This window comes from Manduca sexta, chromosome 12, assembly GCF_014839805.1.
Source record: "Manduca sexta isolate Smith_Timp_Sample1 chromosome 12, JHU_Msex_v1.0, whole genome shotgun sequence".
Taxonomy (NCBI): domain Eukaryota; kingdom Metazoa; phylum Arthropoda; class Insecta; order Lepidoptera; family Sphingidae; genus Manduca; species Manduca sexta.
The window spans coordinates 11,723,395-11,745,504 of NC_051126.1; the positions used below are offsets into that span (position 1 = coordinate 11,723,395).

General features: G+C 34.4%; 1 protein-coding gene across 2 annotated transcripts in view; it reads left to right on the forward strand.

Moving 5' to 3' along the window:
- Positions 1–4,828: 4,828 nt before the first annotated feature.
- LOC115440756 (mitochondrial uncoupling protein 4) overlaps positions 4,829–22,110 on the forward strand; it is a 32,727-nt gene continuing 15,445 nt past the window's right edge. Inside the window, exon 1 of one of the 2 annotated variants that reach the window (XM_030165195.2) lies at positions 4,829–5,081. The gene's annotated coding sequence lies outside the window, so the exon portion shown is untranslated. Of the gene's footprint in view, positions 5,082–18,229; positions 18,324–22,110 lie in introns of those variants that run through there. The other variant, XM_030165196.2, reaches the window with a different exon arrangement.

Sequence of the window (22,110 nt, forward strand, 5' to 3'; positions counted from 1 at the left end):
GAAAACTTCACTCTTCGCCACTGGGAAGTCCAACATTTTTCTCAGTTTTTTTAAGCTAGTTTCTAAAGTCAATTAAGCTGCTTTTATCATGGGGTAAATCTTCTTGGATCCCCGTCCAGTATGCAACATAGACGGAGTATGTCGAATTTTTACCGACTAAACCATGGTAGTACTTTCCATATGATTAGGGTCAAATGCCTTGCTTAAACAAAAAAAGCGACTGCTTGTGGCTTTGCGTGGTTTTCGACATGTATTTAAAATTAGTCTATGTCTTTTCTTAAGGTTCAGGTTTACTTCGCACCTTTCATCGATATCGGTTCAGTGGTTTGCCGTGAAAGCATGACAGAGTTACTTTCACATGTTATATTTGTATGAGAATGCTTACACTAAGTCGCACTAGTTTAGTGGCAACGTATTTGAACTGTGCAAAGGGAGGCGTGGGGATCGAATCGGTCGGGCAACGTTTGTGAAGATGATTCGATATTTGAACGTAAAAACCACTAAATTAATTTTGATGGTATTTGGTCCATGATGTAGCAAAGTCTGGATTAATATGAAGGTTTATATCCCGGGATATTGTACTACCGGTCTATACCAGGACCTTACTTTCAGAGCCGTAAGCAAAATCTATTTATACAGTAGACCTGTAATTTAAATAAATTATAATTTTATATCGTGCTACGTACAGTCACCGACATAAGTTGTTAAACAAATTCAACATTTCAAATCGCCTATACTCTTTTTTGTAATTTTTTTTTCATCATGCAAATAAAAAAATGACATTTACAGGCGATTTGAAGTTTTGGATTTGTTCAGCTACTTTTGTGGCTGACTGTACAAACATAGGCGGATACGAATACCAGTTAACAGCGCAGATGTTTGCTTGGAATCGCCGGTCAGCTGTTCCATAACAGGTGATAATAAGAGCCGATATTTTAACCTGTTTCAATTGTTGCAAATGCTAACCCTTCCGTGTAAGTAGTGGACTGAACGAATTACTGATAATTCTTTTAGTCCATTTAAATGGAAGTTAATAATGGTACTTATTCAGTCGTAAATAATAAATTTTAACCTAAAATAATAATTACTAAAGAATATTTTATTTTTCGTTTTAAAGTTAGCATTGTAGCAACAAACTATATTAGTTCGAAAAATTTACCACAGTTCGCAACAGAGCGAGGGTTTTTATTTTTATGGTCAGACTATAGCTATTGCTCGGTCTTTGATTCTATATCAAGGTTACTACCTTTACTTCACATAAATACATTTGCGTTACTATTTTTACACAGAAAAAATAATGGCTGTAGTTGAAAAAGGTAAATCCTAAGAAAATTAAAATGTACAAATACGAGCGAGGAGCCACAAACAAAAGTTAGTTTAATATATTTACATTATAATAACGTTCTTTCGTGTAACTTCTCTAACTAGCAATTTATATTATATTAAAATAGCCTCATAGTATTAGTTCTTTTATATAATACGTTTATAATTTCGAAATACTTTGCAATTACCGATAATTTTATAAGCAATGCAGGCTTCAAGACAGGAGTGACAAAGATTGAAACATCCACTACGAATTAAGTTCGGAATAAAGAATATTATATCAACAAAGGCTATTGTTTCATTGTGAAACGTTTTAAGATGACAGTATTTTTAGGAGCCATATTAACAGCCAGCTACTTTCGTTCGAATTTTGAAATGTTTCACGATCATGCGGAGGATAAGCTGGCAGTTTGTAGTACTCAAAGACATAAAAAAGTATAGTTAGTTATATTAGAACTCTTTGGTGGTACCTATTTACTATTTAGAGTTTTTGGGTGTTTGGCGCCTATTTCATAATGGAATAAATTATTATTATAAAATAAATTTATTTTTTAAACCTATCTACATTCTACGCCAGCTCTCTAATCTAACCGGCCGATAGGTGGAAATTCTTGTATAACGACTTATGCATCGTTCGAACGTCGAGTAAACAACAAAATCATACAATATTTTTAAAAAGAATCACGTTTGTGATATACCGCCAATTTTAATAAAAGATCCCAATTGCTTTTTTCGGTCAATCTCAAAAATTTACCACTCATATCAAAGTTTATTTTGACATGCTCACAAATGAGTTATTCTAATAGGTTATTCTCTGGGTTGAAGATTGAAATTGGGATCGTTTATTGAAAACGGTTGATAGACAATTTCTCTCAACACGTAATTAAATGTTGGAATTTTTGGCAATGATTTAATTACAGATAGTAGGTAAAAACCAAAAAGACATCATATCAATTCACACCGATATACTCCTACATATAAGTATATTATAAGCTCACGCCCTTTACGCTCGATGTAGGCAGAGGCGCAACAAGTGCCCTCACGTTTCGCCGCACGTATTTCCGTTCCAGGTGGGTGGCAAAGTTATTACTTTATGCTATTAATAGAGAAATATCTTAAAATTATTAGTGCTCTCCTTAGTCTAATGATAGTTTATGTGGGCTGTAAATTGGCTGTGAAGAAGACCGGGGTACCACCAGATTAAAGGTGAAACAAAATGTATGAAAATGGACCTTAAGCTATAACCTTAAGTTGAAACATTCTCTGGAGCCTAAATGGCGTGGAGTAATCATCTCTAGTTTCAACGCACGCTCTTTCTCTCTCTTTCCTGCTCCACTTGCTATCAGTTACAGTGTGATCAATTTGCCGTATCGTTAAAAAAGTTTGTTGTACCGACCTCACATTAAAGTAGGATAGGCAGAAAGGTGTTAAACGGTGGGTCCTAAACTTAGAATACAATAGTAGTCAGTCTTCCATTACATATCAACGCAATTCAAAGAAGTCTGTTAGAAATACGAAGTATGTGAAGTCGGACTGTCTCATATGTAATAATATTGTCACTGTATTATATACTGTCCCACTGCTGGGCACGTGCCTCTTCTACTACTGAAGAGGATTAGGCCTTAGTCCACCACGCTGGCAGAATGTGAGTTGCCATACTTCAATCTCTCTCAAAATTCTAATGGAGAACTCAGCTATGCAGGATTCCTTACGATGTTTTCCTTCACCGTTAAGGCAAGCGATAATTAACAAAGTATAGACTTATAACTTGAGAAAATTCAGAGGAGAGAGAGAGTCAGGTTTTGAACCTGCGGACATCCGTCTTGGCAGTCCGTTCCCTTCCCAATTAGGTTATCGCCACTTTCAATAGACCACTTTCTTTCCCCGAGAGTTTGGACTAGAATAAGAAACGAAACAATGTTTATCGTATGCAATAGACAACATTTGCCGAACTCTACGATTGAATACGAAAAGGTTTAATGAAAAAGTTTGTATTGTTCAAGAACTACGAAAATCACTACATAGTATAAAACAAAGTCGCTTTCTCTGTCCCTATGTGTGCTTAAATCTTTAAAACTACGCAACAGATTTTGATGCGATTTTTTTTAATAGATAGAGTGATTCAAGAGGAAGGTTTATATGTATAATAATAACATCAATTAAATAGTGGAGAAATACTGTTATTTTGTTATGTTATACCCGTGCGAAGCCAGAGCGGGCCGCTATGTTTTTATATACAACGTTCACAGTTTTTCTGTAGTGTATTTAGTATCAGCATTGCACCCGTGCGAAGCAGGGACAGGTCGCTAGTATTCTATAAATTGTTTTAGGTAAGTACAATTATTAAATTGTGAAAATTTTAAGATAATTATTATACTTTATCATTTTGAACTCTGCGTGCGTTAATCGAGATTTCAAAATTGTATGAATATGTCATCAAGCATAATTGACAATTTGATGCACTAAATGCAATACTACATATCCTCGCGGAATACAAGAATTAATTCACTAGAAAAAAATATTGTCTATAATCTACAACTTTAAAACCAAATGTCACCTAATCGACGACTTTCAAGTATGCATTTCGCGCCAAAAGTACTTCACCGTCGCAGTCACGTGTCTAGATAAATGAGCTCAACTAAATGGAAACAAACACGCGTGTTCATTGATTTTCACTAAACAGGTTTTATGAATGGAGTGACGTCACGCCGTAGTACGCTACATCAGCTGTTCGTATAGGCGGATTATTGGGTCCTTTCTTTTACGTCAGATGTTTCTGGTGGGTGATTCAGCGGTCGGATTCGTGGGTAGTGATTGGTCCGCGGTTTGCTTGTGTAAGAGGGTAAATTCTATTTTTGAAATTTAATTAATTTGTTTTGATGGTATTGAGGTTTCATTAGACTTTATGAAATAATCAGCTACAGACCAACTTACATAACTTAAGGACGATTAAAATAAATCACCCGATTATGGAAAGAAAACCTATTTGCAATATACAAGCATATATCGCCAATAAGAATATGTGTTTCGAGAATTCGTAAACCACTGCTTGGGAATCGGGATAGAATTGTATAACATTCTCGGTGATCTGTGGTACTTACTCCTTGTACTTTTGCGTGAATACACAAGTGCCAATGACATAAGGGTCGAATCTCAGCTGAATTGACGCCAATAAATGAGGTACTCATGTCACTATTTGAGGTAACGGCAAATGAAATACTTATTAAAACTTCCTTAATCATATGAGAAGACTTATTAAGACATTTACTGACAACAGTATTTTTCCTATAGGAAATAAAAAATAGTAATTAATTATTATGTAGTACTACTAAATGTCTTACGATTGTTTACGTGGTAATTGTAATCTTACAACCAACACTATAAGCGCGGACAAATTTTCCGCAACTTTTTATATAAAGAAAATAAATATTCGGCGTCAAGAATGGCCCGTGAGCACCACCGCATGAATAGAACGGTCACAAGTACATAGTCACAAATCGGTAGCGATGTGAGTCGGACGCGAGCCATCCTTTCCAAGAGCTCGCGCCACGAGCCGCGGCATTGCTACCGCGAATTTGGGCCAAGCGCAAACACCCCTCCCTCGCCCACTTACGTGTTTTGCATATCGCTGTCTTTGTCTCACAGTTCGCAAGTCCTTTATGTAATAAGTTCAATGTTTACATTGTGATTGTAATCAGGTGATGAATGAAAACATTAGTTTCGATAGCGATCTCGTGTTCAGCGTAACGTCGGCGTGGGTGTGTATTATTTTTACATTTAGTTTAAATATATTGCTGGCCGTTACATCTGTTTTTTTTTAAATGCGTTCCAATTTCAAATTTTTATATAACTATAGTATTGTGTATTTTTGGCGTGTATTTGTATGGCCAGTCTGAACTTATTCTCGTCCATTATCAAAGTCGATGCCAAGGCGCCAGACGACCCTGGGTTTTGTGTTCTTTGGCATATAGATACCTACGTATGTAAACAACTCTATATTACGTAAAGATATCGATTTTTAAGACACGTGTTCCATTTTTGTTAGGTCTACGCATAATTATAAAGTTGATTGTTCTAAGAGGAAGTCTTGATTTCGTTTCTAATGGGAGAAGCAATTCATCGTCTGTTCGGACTAGGGAAGTGTATTTAGGTCATGAAAAGAGAAAGATGAGGCGAAATCCATGCGATCACCTCAGCTTGGGCAAACAAAACTGTTATTTTATGTAAAATTGGCTCGGGTTCAAAAATCAGGATTTATGCCAGTTGTCGATTGATTCATCGCTTATCACATTGTAGGGTGAAACTTTAAAGCAATCTCGCCGTATATAACATATAACACTGCTTACCCTTTTGTGATACTTCTGTCTAGTCTCCATCATAGCTCATGTATTAGTGGCGAGTGGAGAACTTTTCCGAAAGTGAACTCAACAGTAATGTAGGTACGAACTACGAATAAGTGATGTGGTATGCAAACCGTTCTAATGATAAAATTTTACATCAATTATGAAAGGGAAGCTGGCAGGAATTGGGTTATATGGACCCGTCAACACTGTCATGTATTCATTGGACAATGTACTACATCCCTAAGCACGTTAAAATACACCTCTGTGCCTGGTAATTTACTGGTGGTAGGTCTCTCATATGTGACAGTCTGCCTGGATAGGTACCACCGCAATGTCTATTTAGGCCGCCGAGCTGCAGTGTGTAGTCACTGTTGTGTTCCGGTTTGAACTTTAACACTTAACATCTAATGGCTCTGGATGGCGGTTGGACGGTATTTCTATTGTTTATGGTCGTATCGGTTACCATCGGGCGAACGGCAAGCTAGTTTGTCATTCAAATCAATATAAAAATATTATTACCTACTCCATTCACAGACATATTATAAGAAACTAAGTAAATTTAAAACATATAAATTACATCTATATGAATAACTCGATATGTCACTTTACCCAATTTTAGCTTTTGACAGATCTGTCGCTGTACATACCTTAAGTATAATAGATATTAGCTGATTGGTAAAAGCTTTATTTTGCTGAACGAGACAGCTAAAAGCTATTGTTATTGTCTACCTGTAATGATTTTTCATTATACGTTAAAAGCCTTTATACGTAATAGACTGTCGCAGGGGGATAATTTTACACGAAATAATATTGAACAGGTTTAGTGAACAAGCCATAGACATTCTTTTTTTTTTATGAAGTGTAAATCGAAAAGATTTTTTTTTTTTCCATTATATGGCTACAAGCACTGAGTTGCTGTGCTACGCCAAAATAAATTATTTTCTAATTGTCCTTAATGTTCATTATTCCAAATTCAAATTCAAACTTTATTACATTCCATAATCATTTTATACAAAAGATGTAACAATCATGGACCTTGACGGGCAAGGCAAAATTCCTCCCTTTCTTCTTACTTATAAGGTTTAAAAACAATTGCGCCAATTATTGTTATAATTGTTTATTTATACATAAATATAGTTTACTTACGTAGTAAACTTTGTTTCTTGTGGAGGATAAAACTATATTAGTCACATTGCGTTTATTGTGCTAAAACAAAGACAACAGTATACGAAAATAGGTTAATGGCCACGTGTTTAATTAAGGCAAATGTTTACCTTGTTATGAGTACTTTGGTAATGAATACAGCGGAATAATGTTTTTTCGCTACCCTACATCCAGAAATGTATACAAGTTAGGATTTTTTTTTTATTTTTTGAAGAATATATTTTATTTTTTGATAAGTAACTAAGACTGACTAAGTAGGACTAAAAAGGTAATTAAGGATTATTGTCTTGATTTTTTAACTTGTTTTTTTTTTAAAACGACGTCCTATGAAGTGTGGTGCAAGACGTTATGGATATACTGCCCTGCAAAGTATCTAATTCACTGATTACGAAATTGCTCATTGAAGCGTACCATCGCGACGAATTTTTACCATTATATTTTCCTATCAAATACTTTTTTATTGTCATTTATCACAATTTTATTGTATGTATATACATAGTTATAGTAATCGGTGTCCTTAAGTTAAAATGAAAAACAAGTAAAAATGCCCTGATAATTATTTCCTTTCATACATAGCAATAACTCGGGCGCAAAGCAAATTTGTCTATTGTGGGTTTCAATCCGTAGGAAGACAAATGTATAGACCAAAAATATAATATTGGGACTTATACAGGGTGGACGTAATTCAACGTTTTCCTAAAACGTATGTATGCAGTCAATGACACAATAAATTTATAATAATGCAAAAAGAAACAAAGTAACATAAGTAAATTTCACGTAAAAAAAAAATACTTTGTTTATTATCTTGATTTTTATTCCTTTGCTTTCTAAATGCTACCGATTTGTATATCAATTGATATAAGTGAATGAAATTCGAACGTGTATGAACATGAATTTTAATTACAGTTTTTTTTTGTTAAATGACGAATTTGTTCATTCTGTACTACTAAACCATGTCAGTACCCTTGTTATCACTGCGCCGAATAACGGATACCGTACAAAGATAAGTTCAGAACTTAGTCGCCAAATGATATACACAAAATCACTTATCACAATGTCGTTAGTAGGGGTCGCCACTGCCCATAAAACCCAGCAATACTCTAACCCGCTTATTCATAGACGTTATTTATCTAAGGACGGAGCACTGCTGTGATAACAAGTCTGTTTCTCAGCTTTGTTTATCTGACAGCCAAATAGATATCAAGTTGTATATCAATATTAGCCAATCACAACGGCCCTATCTATGTCTACGCACTGCGAAGGCTGCCATGCCGTCAGCACTGAGAAACAGACTTGTTATCACAGCAACGATAGAGCTTAGATAAATAACGTCTATGAATAAGGGGGTAACTTTTTAATCTATGAACAGTGGTATTAGTTACATATTTATTAAATCAGTACCTGTATATTTTTTTTTCTTTATTTTTTTTTTCTTTATGTGAAACTGTTTTGCGTTCATCTTTAATAAAAAAAAATATGCAGAATTAATGATGCTTAGGAATACTATAGCATACACTAAGTAGCCTTCTTTGATATCAGTAGTTTTAATTTCCGATACGCAGTGGCCATCACGGAATCTAATCAAAAAATCAATCAACTACGATTAGAGCGGTTTGAAAAAACAACTGTTGGTATATTAAGGCTGATGGACTTTTTATTTTGTTTTTTCTAAGTTTAAATTGTTAGCTTACTTCGGGTTGGATTCCTATACCACATATCGCGTACTACAATGGAAAAATTCATACTATTATATTCTGTAATTAGATAATTAAAATGCTGTTATCTAAAAAATCTAATTCAGGATACGGAAATTGCGCCGAAATTTAAACAAAATGGTGACACAACCTGCGATATTATAGAGGCTTAGTTATAAAAATATAGATCTGATATCGCAGAAAGTTATCAAGGAGTACTATTTATTTTATTTCGTTTTATACCCGTATTCTAAAATTTGTTTTTTGTAGATAACGACATTTTAGTTAGCGGACGACATAATTAGATCTATAAAGCTAGAGTTAATTTCTTTGAATGCGTTAATTTCTTCAACCAATGGCCAGAATCTGAAAATTCTTTTACTAATAATACAAATACAAATACATTGAGTATTATCCTTTAGTGCTATAAATAGTTTTAATTCCGGACTACTATTCGCTCACGCCTTGTATCCCCAAAGGGGTCGTCAGAGGCGCAACAGGCGCACCCACTTTATGTCGTGTGTATTACGTCCCATGATGTGATAGGGACGAGCCTATCCCCAAATCGGACATAAATTCAAAACACCGGGCTGATACTGAATAGAAAAACTCAATATCACAATCTTTACCCGGGAATCGAACCCGAGACCTAAGCATAAGGTACTGCAGTTGTACTATAATAAATACCCCTACGCCATCAAGGCTTCTATTCCATTTTAAATATTATATAATCTATAACATAGAAAAGGCTATATAAGAATTTACCTTAAGGCGATACATCAAGGTCCATTTTCATACATTTTGTTTCACCTTTAATCTGGGTAACTAAACAAGTATTGGCAAGTAAAGAATTTAAATTCACGTCTAGTTATTGATTAGTTCTCGCAGTTGAAAGAAAAACGTAAAAATAATTAATAATCATGGATATTTCTGCCTTTAAAATTTCGTCATATTAAAGGTGAAACAAAATGTATGAAAATGGACCTTGAGGTATCGCCTTAAACATCAATCCAATAAGAGAGTGTACCCGGAATTCATGCGACCAGAGCCATGAGTAAAAACATAGAACATATAAAAATATGATTAAAAACATCGTATACCTGGAATGGGGACATAATAATGGCGATTCGACGTCAATTGTTTCCACAATATTTACCTTGCAATCGACGGTCGCCTCGCTTCCGCGTTCGCTACAAGGCCAGCCATGTTAACCGCAGTAAATGTTGTTTATTGTAACAGACAATTGTATTAAAATGTTGTACTTATTTGTTATATTGATTCTGATTACCTTTTAATAACATGTAATTCAATTTATATTTATTATTTTATGTATTTTTACCGATAGCTGGCTCCGCGAAGCACATTTAACAAAACGCATTTGGTTAAGTCTTTACGAACATTCTAAACCCTTTTGAGGATGCAGTTCTGATCAAATAGCGTTAAATAAACATATATGCCTCAGCTGGGAATCGAATCAACTAACTTCTATACTATGCTGCCACTAGTTTAAGGGGTATTTATCCTTTCACGAGCAACGAAACGAAGGCATATTATGTTAATCCAGTTTTTACACGAATAATATAATATATTTAGACAGAGAGCAATGTACGATATTTTTAATCCTGGAGAAATGAACAGTTCCTGGGGGACTTCAATCCGAGAGACTTCGTCCTAGTTCTTGAACTGGAAATATTTTATTCAATTTAGCTTTTCTAGGGGTTGAAGTAAATCTGTTTTGCGGATTTTATCCGGTTTTTTATATTTCTACTGAGGCTTCGGATACTTTGCAGCCTTTATGGTCACGGGGCGGACTGAAGTGTTGATCAGCCGAAAAGTCAAGGTTTCAATATCTACGTACATTTTAAACTATACAAAATATTAAATTGTTTTAGCTATTCAATAGCTCGTCGCGAGAAAATTGTTGTAAATATGGTATATGTTCTTAGTAATTAAATAAAGTTAGTAAAAAGATGTTATTGACATGAGTGTTTATTTCGGACTAAAGAGAAGTAACTATGGCAAACAAAATACAATTAGTTCTAAAAATAGAACATATAAAAATAATAAGTCACGACGAAGGTTACAATCTCCAACAGCCGCCCTTAATCGCAGTTGTGACAGAAACAAAACAAATAAAATAATTAAGTTTCTAAACCTAAGTTAACTACACATCGTTTGTGTGCTAGAGGTCCGAGGGCCTTCGTTAGTACATCAGCAGGCATATCGTTACTTTTATATATTCTAACTTAACAATATTATTAGATACCTTTTCCCTAATAAAGTGAAACCTAGTATCTATATGCTTCGTCCTGCTGTGGTGTACAGGATTTTCGAACAAGATTAATGGCACTTTGGCTGTCAGAAGCTAAGTTAACTGAACAAAGTATACCTGTTATCTCGTATATAAACCGACGTAAGTAACACGCTTCCTTCGTGGCAGACGCTAATGCCATATATTCTGACTCGGCCGAACTTAACGCAACAGTAGGTTGCTTCTTGGATTCCCATGATACTGGACCTCCACTTAACTTGTAAACATAACCGGTGTATGACCTTCTGTCGATTGGACAGTTTGCCCAGTCTGCGTCACAAAAAACCCTTTAAATGGTTCTTCATTCTTATGACTTGACCATCCGTTCTTCTTGCCATATTATTTTAAACTAATGGAGTATCCACGGTCTTACACTCCTTCATATTAAACTTTTCTAATATAGAAAGAATATAATTCAGAGATCTTTTAATGAAAAATATCTCGACAAATCTTCTCAAAAATTCAAATTCTTGACAGTGTCAAATGTCAAATTAGATTTAAAGAAGACTATTATGTCATCAACAAAATTCCCAATATCATAAGTTCTTTACCATAGAGTTTGGTAGTTTAATTTTGTAAATCCATTTACATGGCATAACCTTTTTTTTTAGGCTTATCTACTAAATTCCATGTATGGAGTTTCATTAAAGAACTATACTCACCAGCCATATTATGGTGCCACTTATCAGCATCATCGGCATGAGTAGCTTCGTAATATGTCGTAGGTTCATTAGAATCTACCATTGACGTATTATAAGCTTTATAAAAATTTGTTGTTTTTCTGTCTCTGGAAGGGTATCTGCGCTCAGGGTGCGATTCCTGTTCCAAATTCGCTGTCACTTCTTCCACACTAGGCAGTCTTAAGCCACTGAGAGACTCTCGTTCTTCCAGAGTCACTGACTCTTTTGTACTTTCTAGATTTACTGGTAAAGTTGCTTCAGCCGCCGGGCTGATACTCTCATCACAGTCATAGAATTGACAGTCATGATCAAACTCAGAATCAATCTCTTTTGCTCATCAAATAACAATATAGATTCTGACTCTGCGACAGACTCAGATTGCTTCTGCTTTAGCGCTGTAAAGCAATTTTCAAAAAAGGTTGCATCTCTGGATATAATAACTTTTCGTGGGTTAGCAGGGTCCCTAAAAATATAAGTGCCTGGATTTTCAGAATAACCGACGAAAATTGCTTCCTGTGCCTTGACATCTAATTTCTTCCTGTGACACGAAGGTATATGGACTAGAGCTCTACAACCAAATACTTTTAGATGGCTAAGATCACCTTTTCGTCCATACCATTTGTCATAAGGAATTTGTCCACCTAAGGCTCGATGAGGAGACCTATTCTTAAGGTAAATGGCAACTTGGAATGCATCTTCCCAGAATGCTTTCGGTAGTGAACTTTCAGCTAGCAACGTTCTTGCCTTTTCTGTAACCGAACGATGGGTGCGTTCCGCTACTCCAACTTGCTGAGGACTATAAGGCGTCGTTGTTTGATGTTCAATACCTTTTGAAGCAAGATAATCAACAAACTCTTTATTCACGAACTCCTTACCTCCATCAGTCCTAATTGCTTTAATTGTTTTATCTAACTGATTTTCAACAAAACATTGAAACACACAAAATATATCTTTGACTTCTGTTTTAGAAGAAATAAAATAAGCAAACACTTTTCGCGTATAATCGTCTACTATTGTCAACATATATCTATTTCCTTGAAAAGAAGTTGTAGACACCGGTCCCATCAAATCCATATGGATCAGTTCCAAAGGGAAGTAGCCCTATTAAACGCTAACCTTTTGAAAGGTTTTCTTGCTTGTTTACCTTCCACGCAAGCGATACAACTAGTTTTATCTACTCCTGTATACTTTATACCTACCTTGTGATTTTTCAGTTGGTTCATGCCTATACGACACAAATGTCCTAACCTTTTGTGCCAAATTTGATAACTATCCTGACAGCCAGAGTGCACATCTTGTGTCAAAAAATTATCCGCCACATTCTCGGAAACATTTACAGTACCATCTAAAACGTACAGTCCACCACAGGGCGAGGCATGAGCAACAGATTCACCTGTAAAATTAAAAGTATCAGATTTATAAAAGTTACATCCATTTTATCAAAAACACAAATAAAACCCTTTTCAACAGTTTTATATACAGATAACAAACTAGCTTTCAAATCTGGTATATAAGCAACATCACTAATGTTGTTGACTACGTTCTCGGGCGTGTTTATTGAAATATTTCCAATTCCGCAGCACTTAATCTGTTCTCCATTTGCGACAGTAACAGTACCTTGATTCTGTATCGAGATATTCTGAAACCAGTCCCGTCTAGAAGTCATGTGTCTAGTACAACCTGAATCTACATAAAATATGTCCTTTCTTGGGTTTCCAGAAGTATTAAGAGTTGTAAATATCGTATCATTGGTATTTACCGCATTGCCTTTCTCCTTCTTGTTTCTCTGTGGACAGTCTGGTCTCTTATGTCCAGGTGTCTTGCACTCATAACAAACTATATTCTTCTTCATTGACTTAGGCTTCTTCTTCGCATGAAAGACAGAGTCTAATGATGTAGCCACATCTTTGGACATTTCATTAAGCAGTTTTGTTTTCACCAACTCTGTAGTCACGTCTACATTGCAATTTTCTAAAGCCATAATGAGAGGTTCATACCTTGGAGTTAGACCTCCCAAAAGTATTGCAGCAATAGACTTGTCCTCTATGACTACATCAATATCCGCAAGATCCTGTGCGGTTGACATAACTGCGTTAATATATAGTTCAATATTTTTGAACTCTGATAGACTCAACCTGTACAGTCTACGCTCCAAAAATAATCTTCGTCCTATTCCCTTATCTTCAAAGGCTTTTTGCAAACAAGTCCATGCCTCAGATGCAGTTTTCGCACATCTTATATGGGTTATCGCTGCACCTTCTACTGATAAGCATATCTTTGCTAATGCCTTTGCGTCTTTGCGTACCTTTGTAGAGGCAGGGGTTGTGTCTCCATCTCGGTATCCACTAATTGTTTCCCATAAATCCTCATGGATAAGGTAATTTCGCATCTTGAACTTCCAAGTCGGATATCCATCTTTTATCCTCAAACAAGGAAATGGAAAAGATGTGATCGACGCAGGGGAATTTTTCATACTCGAAACATCTCCAGATTCATGTGACATTTTCAGACTATTACTATTTCCTAGTCACACAAAAATATATTCAACTTTATTTTACTAAATAACATGAAAAAACTAAGAACTAAGCGTTCGTGCTGATAACGTGTTGTAAATATGGTATATGTTCTTAGTAATTAAATAAAGTTAGTAAAAAGATGTTATTGACATGAGTGTTTATTTCGGACTAAAGAGAAGTAACTATGGCAAACAAAATACAATTAGTTCTAAAAATAGAACATATAAAAAATAATAAGTCACGACGAAGGTTACAATCTCCAACAAAAATTATAATATAAAGAACCGCGATAAAATCCGTCAAATAGATTTAATAATTTCTAATATTCCCGTAAACATAATTGTCAATTATCATTAGGCTGTAAGCATTAGTACTTATATGTTGAGTCATTTTCCTTTCGGAAAACAAACACCGCCACATCTATCATCTTGATTGTGTATGGAGTTATTTACGATAAACATTTTATCGAACAGGCATCATTCAAAATCGATTGGCAATACATCAATTATCATAAATCGATTTTTGATGTCAACAATTGATGGATACGACTCTAGGACTGTCGGACGAGTTTATAAGTTAACATAAATAATGTAAGGCAGTATGATAGCCGTCCTGAAGTCTCCGGTCAGTCAGTATTATTCCAGAATTTAGGTTTCCAATGGATAGCAAAAATTTTAGCCTATAACATGCAACTTAAAATACCTAGCAAAAAGTGAATGTGATAGCTCTGCCCACCTCTAAGAAAAGCTGCGCTGCACTTCATGGCAGTCTATTTTTAAATTTTCCTTCGTAAAAGCGAACGTCGAACGATGCCTAATTGCATTTAAATTGATAGAGTTGGAAGCCTGAAGGGACACTTTAGCTCAAACATTACAGAAAGGATGTTTCATGCTACCTATGATAAAATGACTTACTTAAATTATTACGTTTACGTGGCAAGTAGAAATAAAATCTGATATAGGATTTTTGTAGCTATATAAATAGAAAAGTTTTAGAGATAAAAATAATTAATTCTTTATTATTAACCATAATACTATTATCTACGACTAAGCAGTTTTCTTAAATATTTTTTTCATTACATAGTATGAAGTATGAGCTATATATAATATAAAAATAATATTTGAAAAAAACGAATCATTCCTATGTCTAGAATTCGCGACCAATAAGCAGCAATAATTTGATATTACAATAAGCCAATGAACCAAATGTTCCGCTACGTTGCGTCATAGTTGCATGATCCAACAAATTAATTGTTATAATAATTGATAACCCGGCCCGTTCAGGTGGAACAAATAGACTAATTAAGCGTAGATTATTAATTAACCTCTTTTTACATCCGAGTTATTATGCGATTCGATGTAATCGGAATTTGCGCGGGAAAATATTTTAAAATATCTATATTAAAATATTATTTATGTTACCTACTATAAGCAACTCATTATGCCTCATTTATAACATCGATAATTTCTATACTCTATAAGGACTTGTTCTGACTAGTCGGGTCCCGGGGTCAGCCAGTGACCAGTATACATCTATACTATTATATAAAGCTGAAGAGTTTGTTTGTTTGTTTGTTTGTTTGAACGCGCTAATCTCAGGAACTACCGGTCCAAACCGAAAAATTCTTTTTACGTTGGATAGCCCTTTGTTCGTGGAGTGCTATAGGCTATATATCATCACGCTATACCCAATAGGAGCGGGGCAGTAATGGCTAATCTCAAGAACTACCGGTCCAAACTGAAAAATTATTTTGCGTTGGATAGCCCTTTGTTCGTGGAGTGCTATAGGCTATATATCATCACGCTATACCCAATAGGAGCGGAGCAGTAATGGCTAATCTCAGGAACTACCGGTCCAAACTGAAAAATTCTTTTTGCGTTGGATAGCCCTTTGTTCGTGGAGTGCTATAGGCTATATATCATCACGCTATACCCAATAGGAGCGGAGCAGTAATGGCTAATCTCAGGAACTACCGGTCCAAACTGAAAAATTATTTTTGCGTTGGATAGCCCTTTGTTCGTGGAGTGCTATAGGCTATATATCATCACGCTATACCCAATAGGAGCGGAGCAGTAATGGCTAATCTCAGGAACTACCGGTCCAAACTGAAAAATTCTTTTTGCGTTGGCTACTACTTATATTATATCCGGTAACTTAGACTGGCATAACTTTACCGACTGTCAAGGGACGCGGTAAGTGGTAACTCTCATAGTCAATTGAGTGTATTTTGTGTGTTTTTACCATATGTAATGCAAAAGAATATTGTAAACAGTTTAAAATTTTGAATTTAGAACCAATAAATAAAAAGTAACCAGTATCTGCACTATGAAAAAAAACTATAGAATTTTTATGGATTAATAGATTATCTCCACAGAGTACCAATTTAATGATTGTTGTATTTATTTATTTATTTATTATTGTAGCACTGTCTTGCAAATTTATTAGACTTCTTCGTATATTTCCAGCTATTTATATTGCTTTGACTATCTCATAGTAAAGTTAATCATTTGATAAGTAACAATTACAGCAGTAATCACACCATTGTTCTAGCTACTTACACATATTAACATCGTAAAAGAAAACTTGGATTAGGTACTTTTTAAAATTATCATTAGTTTAAGATCTGTCTGTCAGCACTGATGAAATATTATTAATTTCGCATAAATTTGATGTAACATTATAATTAAAATAATTTTATCCGTATCACACTCCAGGGTCAGTGATACACACCTCACGCATTTTACAGAAATGATGTAGTTTGCTTGACATCAACCCGTTGGGAGAGCTTGGTAATATTCAAAAATTGTTGTGTAATCTCGCAAGGTGCAGAATCGAAGCAACGGGTCGCGATATGTAAATTTATACTTTACAGTCTATTGAACTCTATGTTCATTAGCGTAACGTATCAATTCGTGTAAAAAATATAGATGCTTGGTACGGCAACAGCGGCTATTTTGCCGCACTGCAAAAAGAACACGTACGTTCTTAGGGCTCAGAAGTCGAAGTCGCCGCTTACAGAAGCAACTCCGTGGCATAGTCCATGATTAATTCGTGACTGTAACCCCAAAGTTGCTTTTAATTCGTCGCACCTCATTTTATATAATTTGAGCCTCAATCTTGTATCACATTCCGCGTGTTTTCTTAGGTATGCAGGTTGTCTCACGATGTTTTACTTAGCCGTTAAAGCAAGTGTTAATTCACAAAGAATACACATATTTAAAAAAAGTCAGCGGTGTGTGAACTTGGGTTTTAACCTGCGGACATTCGTCTCGGCAGTGAGTTCTACTCTTAAATAGGCTATCTTCGCTTATAACGTCTATTGATCGTGAAAAGCCATTTTGCAGTAAAAGACCAACCACGCACGACTCCACAAGGCCTTAGCTTACAATGTCCATTGTACGGACTCTAAATATAACATTTTTATGACACATGTCCGCTCAATTAGCGTTAAACTAAAAGCGTGCAACACTTCAGTAACCGGGTTGTATTATTCGAGTTAGTTTATGGGCGGAAAAGCGGAATAGAAGCGGAATTTTTGCGTTAATTGTAAGTATTTTTTAATTTTTAATGGTTTTTAAAGTTGAAAATTAAAGATGTTATGGTTATTATTTTCGGATTTTGGTTGGTTTATTTTAACGCTATTGAGATTTTTTTTTAATAAATACACGGTGAAAGTTTATCTTTCATAATATTTAAATTGAACTGCCTTCAAAAACCACTAAAAACAAAAAGTTTCTTATATTACCTACATACTGGTTATCAATTTTAGAGTCAGTGCCAATTAAAATTAAACTCTATTTTCATATATTTGAATATGTATTCATCTGGTTTATAAAGCAATTTAAATTAGTCAATGATTCTAAAAATCGTGGCCAGTGTAATATAGGTTATGTTGAATTTTTTTATTCATATTTATTTGTAAACAATACATCATTAACACGAAAAATTGCGTGCCTTGCCTTAATAGATTACATAATATAATTAATGCAATTCATGATACATTTAATAATAATACATTTCACAGATAATCAGATGACACAATATGTCGAGAGATCTAAAATGCTCTATTCTGTTAGCACGTAGAAAACCTATATTTTTTTTGACTGGCGCCTTCGTGCCAAGTATTGTCGCAAATATTTATTAATACATAATTGTAAATGAGCAAGTCGGGTCGAACTCCAAAGTGCAATTACCTAGTAACATGAATTACAATATCGAACGCGTGTGCGGCGTTCGTTATCAGTAGTGTTACACTCACCAGATCTGTTGGACCGCCGCACGCGACACCAGAGGTACCTAACTTTAATTATTTATACATAAATAAAAAGTAAATATAAAAATAATGTGCTTCGCGTAATTTAGTAGGAAATAATAAAATTGTTTACGAATATTGTGTATTGATTTATTGAATTAGAATTTTGGGGTTCTCTATCAGATATAAGATAGGACTGATAATAATAACAACGGTTTATTTAGGTTTTTTAACAAGTTGATAGCAAAATTAACACGTTTACAATAAATAACGTAATGTTTCTGACGAGTCTAGTCGGTTTTTGTTTTAGTTAAGGTACGCTCTGACCTCCAAAGGTCATTACATTGCACATTGTCGAAAGCTTCAATTTAAACGCAAAAACATAAAGTATGTTTACTTATTTTACTAATGCTTCAAAATATTTTGCAAGGCGAGTATGAATTTAGTTTAAATATATTATAGAAGCGACGATAGCCTAGTTGGGTGTGGAACGGTCCGCCGAGACAAATATCCGCAGGTTCAAATCCCAAGGGCACACACCTCTGACTTTTCTAAAAAATCATGTGTGTATTCTTTGTGAATTTATCGTTCGCTTTAACGGTGAAGGAAAACATCGTGAGGAAACCTGCACATCTGAGAAGTTCCTCTGTAGGAATTTCAAAGGTGTGTGAAGTCTACTAATCCGCACTAGGCCAGCGTGGTGGACTAAGGCCTAATCCCTCTCAGTAGTAGAGGAGGCCCGTGCTCAGCAGTGGGCAAGTATATATACAGAGCTGATATTATTATTATTATTATTATATTATACAATATTTTTCTGTACGAAATACATACATATTTTTTGTGACATCGAGAATTTGGCACTTCGCAGAAAGCTGAATAGAGTTTGGCAACCCAGTTGAGTTTTGTAGAAGGCTGTGTCAAAATAACGCGTCGCTGTATTGTGCGGAAGTTTTTGAAAGAAAGCCGACCCAAAATATGATACATGTTCGTGCGCACCACGGTCTTTAGTTAAAAAATCGAATACATTAGTTAATTATTATTAGTCGCATCTCCGCTAGCGTAAAAATCTTTTCTCGAGATAAAATATATTTACCTATGTTTTAGGTTCTATCAAAATCGATTTATTAATTTTTATATGAATTCTGAGCGCTGCACACAGGTATACTACACAGGACTTGCAGAAATATTTGAAACTTAGTTAACTTTTGAATTTGGTTCCGTAAAGAAAAAAATATAAATATAGATTTAAAAACACTTTCATTACCAAATCAAAATTCTACTGAACGCACATATTATGCGCAATAGTTATTGAAAGTCCTATAGTAATATAATCCTAATATCCAGCCCCATACCAATTTAATTTGTTTTTGTCTAGAAACAACCACAGTGGTAATATTTCCCGCCATAAAATTTTATACCTCGATTGTATCATCAGTATATATGTACTACGTACGATTGTGTATATTTACTGTTATTGAATTTGTATTAACTTAAACCATATAATCATAAATATTATATCGACCGTGTATCTTTACTTGCGGAGACAAAAACTTTAATAAATTTGTGAGCATTATATCTAAATTAAAATAAATAATTTCTCAAGAAATAGATGATTTTATTTATTAAATTTATTTATGGGAATTTGTATAATATTTATTTATTTAAGGACCTCCAACGAAGGATACACGGCATATAATAAATACAATGTCGTAGCATTTGTACAATTAGCAATGTGACGTGCCTCTTCAATTATAGGAGACCACAGCATGCATATATTAGTACAGCGGCAAAAATGATAATATTTGTTATTAATATTATTTAGATATATAAGTAGAAACTTAAAACGTACAAAAAAGATAAAACTTAATAAGAAGTGACAAAACATAACAACATATTATGTTATAACATTAATATTAATCAAAGTATTAAGGAAAGCTTAAGTTCAAACTAACATGTTATTGGGTTCCTGTTAATACAGAAACTAAACAGCATTAATAAAATACAGCTATGTTACGCCCCTATGGTTAGAAGCCCGCAATAGTCATGTTTGCCGCAAGCGGGAAGTATGCAATGCGATCACTTTATGACGCAACATGGCGTCAATTCCTAATCCTCATTTATTTTGGTAAAAATAGGCGATTCTAACAAATTAGGAAATGTAATTGGACTGTTGACGTAAGAGATGTTTTATTGGCCAAAATAATTGGGATGTCTTTCATGTTTATATTATGATGAAATCGTGTACACATATTTTTATGTGCTGAATGATTTTAAATCTTAGATTTAAAACATAATAAGCGGTTGTAGAAGATATAATGTAACAGATCTTGAATTCGTTTTATCCTCGAAGAATCTAATCTTACGTTGTTTTAACCACTATTATAAAACGCTTTATTCAATTTGGTTTAATATTTTATCGCTAATTTTTGTTGCAACAGTGATGAAAATGCGAATAAGGGCAACGCGGCTTCGTCTGATCGTGAGGCACATTAAGAATTTACATCTCATTTATTTAGGAACCTAACATGTTAGTTTAAACTTTCCTTAATACTTTGATTAATATTACACAAATTCACATATATAAATTTAATAAATAAAAGAAAATAATAATATATCATAGTATAGATTTCGTGAAAGAAATATCTCTTATTTACGAAATCCAAAAAACATTCCCAGTTTGGTTGAGCACATAGCGCGTACAATGACTGGCAAAACATCTGGCGTTCGTCCAAAGCGGCTTAAACCAGATTCTCCGCTAAGCGAGCTCCTTGCCAGTGAATTACGCGTTTGGCTCTATTCCTCTTGGACAAAGGATTCTACTAGATACTTATTCTGATATTCTTTATGTGGACAAAGGAACTTGACTCGACAAATACGGTTAAACAAAGAATTAAGAAGCTTTGGTTGCTTTGTTTGGCGTATTTAACTTCTAGATCAGTTTTGTGATGTTTTATGTGCCGCAGTAGGTGAATACAGGATAAATAATATTATACTAATATATTATATAAGTAATAAATACATTGTCATAATTCTGACGAGGGACGCAACTAATAATAATATATTTTAATAATAATGTTTATTTATCCAAATTATAAATGTCCATAATAGGTTATGCCTCTATCGTGGACATAGGTTTTAATTCACATAAGTATTTATTTATTTTTATTTTTTATTTATTAAACACAAAATAGGTAACGGTCATGTATGTAACATATTCATGACATGAGCAACAAATTGCTGGACCATAGTAATAACCTAAAACGTGTTGCAGAATCTTTTTTTATAGGGGTACGTAATAATGACCCCGCTATAAGTGTTTGTAAGTAGGGTCCAATTGAATGTCAACTAATGAGAAATGATTACCCTTTGGCAGTCGACACAATTATGCCGGCCTGTTGGACGCGAAACACTTACATGAGCCACTATGGCGCGTTTTAATACCTTGGGTACAGCGGTAGCTATCTGGGCGGATATAAAATATATCCTACCACCAGCAATTATGTATAAAACCACAGTTTAGGTACTATTAGGTGAATGGGTGTACAAGATTGATAGGGACAAATGAACAATATCGACAACAATAGCGAGATTTAAGAGTTAATATTTTTTGAGGATATAGCCGACGCGATGTGTCCTTTGTAGAAATTGATATTATTGTTAAATAAGTCTTAATTACGATTAATAATTACGACGCATAATAATTATTAAATTATATTAATTATTTAATTGGCATTATATTTCGGCCGCACCATAACAACGTCAACATAAAAAATTTAAAAAAAACTAAAAATTTTATGATCCGACACCGAATGGTTTCATGGTGACCT